The sequence below is a fragment of the Triticum dicoccoides genome, chromosome 2B, assembly GCF_002162155.2.
Source record: "Triticum dicoccoides isolate Atlit2015 ecotype Zavitan chromosome 2B, WEW_v2.0, whole genome shotgun sequence".
Lineage (NCBI taxonomy): Eukaryota > Viridiplantae > Streptophyta > Magnoliopsida > Poales > Poaceae > Triticum > Triticum dicoccoides.
Window position 1 is genome coordinate 146,373,554 of NC_041383.1, and position 12,217 is coordinate 146,385,770.

A 12,217-nucleotide genomic window follows, 5' to 3' on the forward strand; every position below is an offset into this window, starting at 1 on the left:
GCCCCCCCTTTCCTTTCTCCTTCCCCCTCTTCCTATTACTACTACTAGTACTACTTCCTAATACTAGTACTCTTTCCTTCCCCCTCCAAATAAGATAAGGAAAAGAGAGGGAAACCTACTTGGAGTAGGTTTCCCCCTCCTCATGGCGCGCCCCCCTTAGGGCCGGCCACCTCCTCCCTCCCTCCTTTATATACGGGGGTAGGGGGGCACCCTAGAACACACAAGTTGATCATTGATCGTTCCTTAGCCGTGTGTGGTGCCCCCCTCCACCATATTCCACCTCGATCATATTGTAGCGGTGCTTAGGCGAAGCCCTGCGACAGGAGAACATCAAGATCGTCACCACGCCGTCGTGCTGACGGAACTCCCCCTCGGCGCCTCTGCTGGATCGGAGATCGAGGGTGCGTCATCGAGCTGTACGCGTGTCAAGAACTCGGAGGTGCCGGAGTAACGGTGCTTGGATCGGTTGAACTCGGAGGACGTACGACTACTTCCTCTACGCTGGAAAGGTATAGGTGGTGGTGAGGCAAATGGTAAAACCAAGGTTGAGCCTTGCTGGACAAGTTTTATTCAAAGCGAACTGTCAGGGGGGTCCCATAAATCACCCGACCGCGTAAGGAACGCAAAATCCGGGAACATAACACCGGTATGACGGAAACTAGGGCGGCAAGAGTGGAACAAAACACCAGGCATAAGGCCGAGCCTTCCACCCTTTACCAAATATATAGATGCATTAATAATACAAGAGATATTGTGATATCCCAACATAACCCTGTCCACCATGGAGCAATCTTCAACTTCACCTGCAACTAGCAACGCTATAAGAGGGGCTGAGCAAAGCGGTAACATAGCCAAACAACGGTTCGCTAGGAAGGTGTCAAAGGTTAGATATTCATGGCAATTTGGGAGGCTTGAAGAGCAATGATAGGTAATGCATCATAGCGATAGAACGAAGCAACTAGCATAGCAATGATAGTAGTGAGATCCAGGGTAGCGGTCATCTTGCCTGAAATCCCGCTAGGAAGAAGAACGAGTCCATGAAGAAGATGAAGCCACGAAGGCGAACCACACGTAGACGAACGAATCCTCACGATCGCAACGAAACGGGAACTATCGAGAAGAAGCACACAACATGGTAAACACACCACACATGAACAAGACATGATGCACAACAAGCATGATGCATAAAAAGGCTACATGAAGCTACTCATGTCAAGAGATGATGCAAACAAGAACAACACATCAAGGCAAGTTTAAATGAGGCCGGAAGCAACATATAACAATTCCGGTAAGTCCTCATATGCATATTTCGAAATTAGTCCAGATCTAAATAAACCTTATGTTCAAGTTGTTAAACAGCAAGTTAAAGAGCACCAAGATGATGTACACGAAATTCTAGTCATGTTACATATAAAGTTCATTAGATTCGGAGCTACGGCCTAGAAGATATGAGCAAAACAAGTTAAACATGGCATTGGTGCTAAATGCATACAAACACCAAGCAAACACACCAAAACAAGGATGCAACATGGTAATATGGAACTACATGCAAAATCAAGCAAGTTTCATATAGAGCACACTCAAAACGGAGCAACGGTTCAACACACACTCTATACAAGTCATAACAACAATCTGTCCAAAACAGCAACTAGGCATATTGCAAGCATCAAAACAATAAGCTACAACACCCCAACATAATAACAAAAGGCATGAACAAGAAGTACAGGTAAAGCACAACAAAGCATAAACACTGAGCTATCTCCAGAAACAACTAGAACATGCTCAAAAGGACATGGTAAGATTGCAAATAATAACAGTTTCAGACTTTAGCAGAAATGACATCGGGTTGCAATGTTTAGATCTATCAAACAACATGTTACAGGAACTTATCATGGCAAACAAAGGCATGGCATGAATCTACTAATTGCATAGATCAAAAGTCCCTTACTGACCATGAGCCAAAAAGGATCAGAAGATATGATGGCACCCATGTAAACATGGCAAATTATATTACAGATTCAAACATGGCAGAAACAACAAGAAGTAGGCATGTTGGTGAGCTTGTTACACTCACCACAGAGCAATACATGGTATGGCAAGGCAACCAACAGTAAGAAGGCATGTTTTTGAAGTTAAGCATGGCAAGAGCAAGGTCATAGGGTGCATGGAACACTAGCAAAACACATGAGAACTAGTGAACTTAACGTTAACAGGCTGATAGCAACATTATCAAGAAACTTTGGAGCAAGATATGAACAATCTACATCAAGATATAAATGCAAACAGGGGCATGGATGGATAGGGAATAACATGTAGATCAAAACATGTTTATAGAACATCTCCAGATTATGCATAGAATGATTAGTAGCAACATGTTTATATTGTTGGGGAACGTTGCAGAAAACAAAAATTTTCCTACTCGTTTCACCAAGATCATCTAGGAGTTCATCTAGCAACGAGTGATTAGATGCATCTACATACCTTTGTAGATCGCGCACGGAAGCGTTCAAAAGAACGGTGATGATGTAGTCGTACTCGACGTGATCCAAATCACCGATGACCAGCGCCGAACGGACGGCACCTCCGCGTTCAACACACGTACGGGACGGGAGACGTCTCCTCCTTCTTGATCCAGCAAGGGGGGGAGGAGAGGTTGATGAAGATCCAGCAGCACGACGGCGTGGTGGTGGATGCAGGGCGTCACAGCAGCAGGGCTTCGCCAAGACTACGAGGGAGAGACGTAACGGGGGGAGATGGAGGCGCCAGGGGCTGGTGTGAAATCCCTCCTCTCCCCCCCACTATATATAGGGGTGCCATGGGGGGGCGCCGGCCCTAGTAGATGAGATCTACTAGGGGGGGCGGCGGCCAAGGGGAGGTTTCCCTCCCCCCCCAAGGCACCTAGGGGTGCCTTCCACCACTAGGACTCCTCCTTGGTGGAAACCCTAGGCGCATGGGCCTATAGGGGCTGGTGCCCTTGGCCCATCTAGGCCAAGGCGCACCCCCTACAGCCCATGTGGCCCCCCGGGACAGGTGGCCCCACCCGGTGGACCCCCGGGACCCTTCCGGTGGTCCCGGTACAATACCGATAACCCCGAAACTTGTCCCGATGCCCGAAACTGCACTTCCTATAATTCTTTACCTCCGGACCATTCCGGAACTCCTCGTGACGTCCGGGATCTCATCCGGGACTCCGAACAACATTCGGGTTTCTGCATATACATATCTTCATAACCCTAGCGTCACCGAACCTTAAGTGTGTAGACCCTACGGGTTCGGGAGACAAGCAGACATGACCGAGACGACTCTCTGGTCAATAACCAACAGCAGGATCTGGATACCCATGTTGGCTCCCACATGCTCCACGATGATCTCATCGGATGAACCACGATGTCGAGGATTCAATCAACCCCGTACGCTATTCCCTTTGTCTATCGATATGTTACTTGCCCGAGATTCGATCGTCGGTATCCCAATACCTCGTTCAATCTCGTTACCGGCAAGTCACTTTACTCGTACCGTAATGCATGATCCCGTGACCAGACACTTGGTCACTCTGAGCTCATTATGATGATGCATTATCGAGTGGGCCCAGTGATACCTCTCCGTCATACGGAGTGACAAATCCCAGTCTTGATCCATGTCACCCAACAGACACTTTCGGAGATACCCGTAGTCTACCTTTATAGTCACCCAGTTACGTTGTGACGTTTGGCATACCCAAAGCACTCCTACGGTATCCGGGAGTTACACGATCTCATGGTCTAAGGAAAAGATACTTTGACATTGGAAAACTCTAGCAAACGAACTATACGATCTTGTGCTATGTTTAGGATTGGGTCTTGTCCATCACATCATTCTCCTAATGATGTGATCTCGTTATCAATGACATCCAGTGTCCATAGTCAGGAAACCATGACTATCTGTTGATCAACGAGCTAGTCAACTAGAGGCTCACTAGGGACATGTTGGTGTCTATTATTCACACATGTATTACGATTTCCGGATAACACAATTATAGCATGAATAAAGACAATTATCACGAACAAGGAAATATAATAATAATGCTTTTATTATTGCCTCTAGGGCATATTTCCATCAGTCTCCCACTTGCACTAGAGTCAATAATCTAGTTACGTTGTGATGAATCGAACACCCATGGAATTCTGGTGTTGATCATGTTTTGCTCTAGGGAGAGGTTTAGTCAACGGATCTACTATATTCAGGTCCGTATGTACTTTACAAATCTCTATGTCTCCATCTTGAACATTTTCACGAATGGAGTTGAAGCGACGCTTGATGTGCCTTGTCTTCTTGTGAAACCTGGGCTCCTTGGCAAGTGCAATAGCTCCAGTGTTGTCACAGAAGAGCTTGATCGGCCCCGACGCATTGGGTATGACTCCTAGGTCGGTGATGAACTCCTTCACCCATATTGCTTCATGTGCTGCCTCCGAGGCTGCCATGTACTCCGCTTCACATGTAGATCCCGCCACGACGCCTTGCTTGCAACTGCACCAGCTTACTGCCCCACCATTCAAAATATACACGTATCCGGTTTGTGACTTAGAGTCATCCAGATCTGTGTCGAAGCTAGCGTCGACGTAACCCTTTACGACGAGCTCTTCGTCACCTCCATAAACGAGAAACATTTCCTTAGTCCTTTTCAGGTACTTCAGGATATTCTTGACCGCTGTCCAGTGTTCCTTGCCGGGATTACTTTGGTACCTTCCTACCAAACTGACGGCAAGGTTAACATCAGGTCTGGTACACAGCATGGCATACATAATAGAACCTATGGCTGAGGCATAGGGGATGACGCTCATCTCTTCTATATCTTCTGCCGTGGTCGGACATTGAGCTGAGCTCAATTTCATACCTTGTAACACAGGCAAGAACCCCTTCTTGGATTGATCCATATTGAACTTCTTCAATATCTCATCAAGGTATGTGCTTTGTGAAAGACCTATGAGGCGTCTCGATCTATCTCTATAGATTTTGATGCCTAATATATAAGCAGCCTCTCCAAGGTCCTTCATTGAAAAACTTTTATTCAAGTAGGCCTTGATGCTGTCCAAGAGTTCTATATCATTTCCCATCAAAAGTATGTCATCTACATATAATATGAGAAATGCTACAGAGCTCCCACTCACTTTCTTGTAAACGCAGGCTTCTCCATAAGTCTGTGTAAACCCAAACGCTTTGATCATCTCATCAAAGCGAATGTTCCAACTCTGAGATGCTTGCACCAGCCCATAAATCGAGCGTTGGAGCTTGCACACTTTGTCAGCATTCTTAGGATCGACAAAACCTTCCGGCTGCATCATATACAATTCTTCCTTAAGGAAACCATTAAGGAATGCCGTTTTGACGTCCATTTGCCATATTTCATAATCGTAGAATGCGGCAATTGCTAACATGATTCGGACGGACTTCAGCTTCGCTACCGGTGAGAAAGTCTCATCGTAGTCAACCCCTTGAACTTGTCGATAACCCTTAGCGACAAGCCGAGCTTTATAGATGGTCACATTACCATCCGCGTCTGTCTTCCTCTTAAAGATCCATTTATTTTCTATGGCTCGCCGCTCAACGGGCAAGTCAGTCAAAGTCCATACTTCGTTTTCATACATGGATCCTATCTCGGATTTCATGGCTTCTAGCCATTTGTCGGAATCCGGGCCCGCCATCGCTTCTTCATAGTTCGAAGGTTCACCGTTGTCTAACAGCATGATTTCCAAGACAGGGTTGCCGTACCACTCTGGTGCGGAACGTGTCCTTGTGGACCTTCGAATTTCAGTAGGAGCTTGATCAAAAGTATTTTGATCATCATCATTAACTTCCTCTCTAGTCGGTGCACGCACCTCAGGAACATTTCTTTGAGTTGCGCCATTTTCCGGTTCAAGAGGTAATACTTCATCAAGCTCTACTTTCCTCCCACTTACTTCTTTCGAGAGAAACTCTTTCTCCAGAAAGGACGCATTCTTGGCAACAAAGATCTTGCCATCAGATCTGAGGTAGAAGGTGTACCCAATAGTTTCCTTTGGGTACCCTATGAAGACGCATTTTTCCGATTTGGATTCGAGCTTTTCAGGTTGAAGTTTCTTGACATAAGCATCGCATCCCCAAACTTTTAGAAACGACAGCTTAGGTTTCTTCCCAAACCATAATTCATACGGTGTCGTCTCAACGGATTTCGACGGAGCCCTATTTAAAGTGAATGCGGCAGTCTCTAAAGCATAGCCCTAAAAAGATAGCGGTAAATCGGTAAGAGACATCATAGATCGCACCATATCTAATAGAGTGCGATTACGACGTTCGGACACACCATTACGCTGAGGTGTTCCAGGCGGCGTGAGTTGTGAAACTATTCCACATTTTCTTAAGTGTGTGCCAAACTCGTGACTCAAGTATTCTCCTCCATGATCTGATCGTAGAAACTTGATTTTCCTGTCACGTTGATTTTCAACCTCACTCTGAAATTCCTTGAACTTTTCAAAGGTTTCAGACTTGTGTTTCATTAAGTAGATATACCCATACCTACTTAAATCATCAGTGAGGGTGAGAACATAACGATAGCCACCGCGAGCCTCAACACTCATTGGACCGCACACATCAGTATGTATAATTTCCAATAAGTCGGTTGCTCGCTCCATTGTTCCTGAGAACGGAGTCTTGGTCATTTTACCCATAAGGCATGGTTCGCACGTGTCAAATGATTCATAATCAAGAGACTCTAAAAGTCCATCTGCATGGAGCTTCTTCATGCGTTTTACACCTATGTGACCAAGGCGGCAGTGCCACAAGTATGTGGGACTATCATTATCAACCTTACTTCTTTTGGTACTCACATTGTGAACATGTGTAGCATCACGTTCGAGATTCATAAAGAATAAACCATTCACCATAGGAGCATGACCATAAAACATATCTCTCATAAAAATGGAACAACCATTATTCTCAGATTTAAAAGAGTAGCCATCTCGAATTAAACGAGATCCTGATACAATGTTCATGCTCAAAGCTAGCACTAAATAACAATTATTAAGGTTTAATACTAATCCCGAAGGGAGATGCAGAGGTAGCGTGCCGACGGCGATCACATTGACCTTGGAACCATTCCCGACGCGCATTGTCACCTCGTCCTTTGCCAGTTTCCGCTTATTCCGCAGCCCCTGCTTTGAGTTACAAATGTGAGCAACTGCACCGGTATCAAATACCCAGGAGCTACTACGGGCACTAGTAAGGTACACATCAATTACATGTATATCACATATACCTTTTGTTTTGCCGGCCTTCTTATCCGCTAAGTACTTAGGGCAGTTCCGCTTCCAGTGACCGCTTCCCTTGCAATAAAAGCACTCAGTCTCGGGCTTGGGTCCATTCTTTGGCTTCTTCCCGGCAGCTTGCTTGCCGGGCGCGGCAACCTCCTTGCCGTCCTTCTTGAAGTTCTTTTTACCCTTGTCTTTCTTGAACTTAGTGGTTTTATTGACCATCAACACTTGATGTTCCTTCCTGACTTCTACCTCTGCTGATTTCAGCATAGCAAATACTTCAGGAATGGTCTTTTCCATCCCCTGCATATTGAAGTTCATCACAAAGCTCTTGTAGCTTGGTGGAAGCGACTGGAGGATTCTGTCAATGACCGCATCATCCGGGAGATTAACTCCCAGCTGAGTCAAGCGGTTATGCAACCCAGACATAGTGAGTATGTGCTCACTGACAGAACTGTTTTCCTCCATCTTACAGCTGAAGAATTTGTCGGAGACTTCATATCTCTCGACCCGGGCATGAGCTTGGAAAACCATTTTCAGCTCTTCGAACATCTCATATGCTCCATGTCTCTCAAAACGCTTTTGGAGCCCCGGCTCTAGGTTGTAAAGCATGCCGCACTGAACGAGGGAGTAGTCATCGGAACGTGCCTGCCAAGCGTTCATAACATCTTGTTCTGCAGGGAGAACGGGTGCGTCACCAAGCGGTGCTTGTAGGACATAATCTTTCTTGGCAGCTATGAGGATGATCCTCAGGTTCCGGACCCAGTCCGTATAGTTGCTGCCATCGTCTTTCAGCTTAGTTTTCTCTAGGAACGCGTTGAAGTTGAGGACTACGTTGGCCATTTGATCTACAAGACATATTGTAAAATATTTAGACTAAGTTCATGATAATTAAGTTCAACTAATCAAATTATTAATGAACTCCCACTTAGATTAGACATCCCTCCAGTCATCTAAGTATTACATAATCCGAGTTAACTAGACTGTGTCCGATCATCACGTGAGACGGACTAGTCAACATCGGTGAACATCTTCATGTTGATCGTATCTTCTATACGACTCATGCTCGACCTTTCGGTCTTCTGTGTTCCGAGGCCATGTCTGTACATGCTAGGCTCGTCAAGTCAACCTAAGTGTTTGCATGTGTAAATCTGTCTTACACCCGTTGTATGTGAACGTCTGAATAAAACACCCGATCATCACATGGTGTTTTGAAACAGCGAACTGTCGCAACGGTGCACAGTTAGGGGGAACACTTCTTGAAATTATTGTGAGGGATCATCTTATTTACTACCGTCGTTCTAAGTAAACAAGATGCAAAACATGATAAACATCACATGCAATCAAATAATAAACGTGACATGATATGGCCAATATCACATAGCTCCTTTGATCTCCATCTTGGGGCTCCATGATCATCTTGTCACCGGCTTGACACCATGATCTCCATCATCATGATCTCCATCATCGTGTCTCCATGAAGTTGCTCGCCAACTATTACTTCTACTACTATGGCTAACGCGTTTAGCAATAAAGTAAAGTAATTTACATGGCGTTCCTCGATGACACGCAGGTCATATGAAAGAATAAAGACAACTCCTACGGCTCCTGCCGGTTGTCATACTCATCGACATGCAAGTCTTGAATCCTATTACAATAGCATGAACATCTCATACATCACATATAGATCATTCATCATTCATCACAACTTTGGCCATATCATATCACAAACCACTTGCTGCAAAAACAAGTTAGACGTCCTCTAATTGTTGTTGCAAGTTTTACGTGGCTGAATTAGGGTTCTAGCAAGAACGTTTTCTTACCTACGTTAAAGCCACAACGTGATTTTTCAACTTCTATTTACCCTTCATAAGGACCCTGTTCATCGATTCCGCTCCAACTAAAGTGAGAGAGACAGACACCCGCCAGCCACCTTATGCAACCAGTGCATGTCAGTCGGTGGAACCGGTCTCACGTAAGCGTACGTGTAAGGTTGGTCCGGGCCGCTTCATCCCACAATACCGCTGAAGCAAGAAAGGACTAGTAACGGCAAGAAAGTTGACAAATCTACGCCCACAACAAATTGTGTTCTACTCGCGCAAGAAGAACTACGCATAGACCTAGCTCATGATGCCACTGTTGGGGAACGTTGCAGAAAACAAAAATTTTCCTACTCGTTTCACCAAGATCATCTAGGAGTTCATCTAGTAACGAGTGATTAGATGCATCTACATACCTTTGTAGATCGCGCACGGAAGCGTTCAAAAGAACGGTGATGATGTAGTCGTACTCGACGTGATCCAAATCACCGATGACCAGCGCCGAACGGACGGCACCTCCGCGTTCAACACACGTACGGGACGGGAGACGTCTCCTCCTTCTTGATCCAGCAAGGGGGGGAGGAGAGGTTGATGAAGATCCAGCAGCACGACGGCGTGGTGGTGGATGCAGGGCGTCACAGCAGCAGGGCTTCGCCAAGACTACGAGGGAGAGACGTAACGGGGGGAGATGGAGGCGCCAGGGGCTGGTGTGAAATCCCTCCTCTCCCCCCCCACTATATATAGGGGTGCCATGGGGGGGGGGGGCGCCGGCCCTAGTAGATGAGATCTACTAGGGGGGCGGCGGCCAAGGGGAGGTTTCCCTCCCCCCCAAGGCACCTAGGGGTGCCTTCCACCACTAGGACTCCTCCTTGGTGGAAACCCTAGGCGCATGGGCCTATAGGGGCTGGTGCCCTTGGCCCATCTAGGCCAAGGCGCACCCCCTACAGCCCATGTGGCCCCCCGGGACAGGTGGCCCCACCCGGTGGACCCCCGGGACCCTTCCGGTGGTCCCGGTACAATACCGATAACCCCGAAACTTGTCCCGATGCCCGAAACTGCACTTCCTATAATTCTTTACCTCCGGACCATTCCGGAACTCCTCGTGATGTCCGGGATCTCATCCGGGACTCCGAACAACATTCGGGTTTCTGCATATACATATCTTCATAACCCTAGCGTCACCGAACCTTAAGTGTGTAGACCCTACGAGTTCGGGAGACAAGCAGACATGACCGAGACGACTCTCTGGTCAATAACCAACAGCGGGATCTGGATACCCATGTTGGCTCCCACTTGCTCCACGATGATCTCATCGGATGAACCACGATGTCGAGGATTCAATCAACCCCGTACGCTATTCCCTTTGTCTATCGATATGTTACTTGCCCGAGATTCGATCGTCGGTATCCCAATACCTCGTTCAATCTTGTTACCGGCAAGTCACTTTACTCGTACCGTAATGCATGATCCCGTGACCAGACACTTGGTCACTCTGAGCTCATTATGATGATGCATTACCGAGTGGGCCCAGTGATACCTCTCCGTCATACGGAGTGACAAATCCCAGTCTTGATCCATGTCACCCAACAGACACTTTCGGAGATACCCATAGTCTACCTTTATAGTCACCCAGTTACGTTGTGACGTTTGGCATGCCCAAAGCACTCCTACGGTATCCGGGAGTTACACGATCTCATGGTCTAAGGAAAAGATACTTTGACATTGGAAAACTCTAGCAAACGAACTATACGATCTTGTGCTATGTTTAGGATTGGGTCTTGTCCATCACATCATTCTCCTAATGATGTGATCTCGTTATCAATGACATCTAGTGTCCATAGTCAGGAAACCATGACTATCTGTTGATCAACGAGCTAGTCAACTAGAGGCTCACTAGGGACATGTTGGTGTCTATTATTCACACATGTATTACGATTTCTGGATAACACAATTATAGCATGAATAAAGACAATTATCATGAACAAGGAAATATAATAATAATGCTTTTATTATTGCCTCTAGGGCATATTTCTATCATATATAGCATCACGAAATAACAGATTCAGCCTAGCAAAACAGTAACAGCAAGTACACTACTTAACAAGCTTGAATCACTCACCACAAGTCATTGCATGACAATATAAGCATAGCATCATCAAGAAGGCATGTTTGTGAAACAAAACAAGGCAAGAACAAGTCCATAGCATGCAAGGATCAACTATAGCAACCTTGGCTAAATTGAATAACAAGTAAACAATCTGCCAGGAAACATTTTGAAGCAAAAGTAGAGCACCAAAATGACATGCTAGACTACTCCATAATTGCAAAAAAGGGCATGAATGGATAGACAATAACCATATATTCAAAACACCCTTACTGAAGTATCTCAAAATATGCATGGATCTCTCTGTAGCATCAAGTTTACATGGCATCAAAATAACAGCAGAACAGGGACTAAAATCAGCAATATCACGAAGTCTAGTTTGCATGCTTGTGCTAGTCACCACATTGATCACAAAAATACATGTCATACGCCCCTGGAAAGACGGCATGGCATAGATCAAAACACATGTAGACATCAACCTCATAGGATGCACACATCAATCATGGCAAAAATGACAAATGAGCAAGTTATAACAGTTTCAGCAGGTTAACATCAACATGCACTCTTCCAACAGCATTTCGGGCATCAAGATGAAATTAAATGAAAATGATGCAATGGAATGAAATGAAGTACTCGTCGAGGCGAACAATTTGACATATTACACGCACAAAACGGAGCTACGGATGCAGAGATACAATGCGATGAACATGACATGATAATGCAAGATAATTCAGGACTTGGTGGAATTTATACCCCGCGAAAAACGTGGACGAGGACGTGCAGCGGGACGGAGTGGTACGGGTCGGGGACGATGTTTGGATGGGGGGCCTGGTGGATCTCATCCCGATCCCGGGCCTCGCCGGAGTTGGCCGGGGAGGTGGCCGGAGACGTCGCCGGGGGTGAGGGGGAGACCGGAGCGCGAGGGGGACGACGGGGAGGCGCGGGGCCGGCGAGGGGCGGTGATGGTCGGCGCTGCGGTGGCGGCAGCGAGGCCGGAAGTGGCCGGGGCGCGGCGGCGGCGGCGGGAT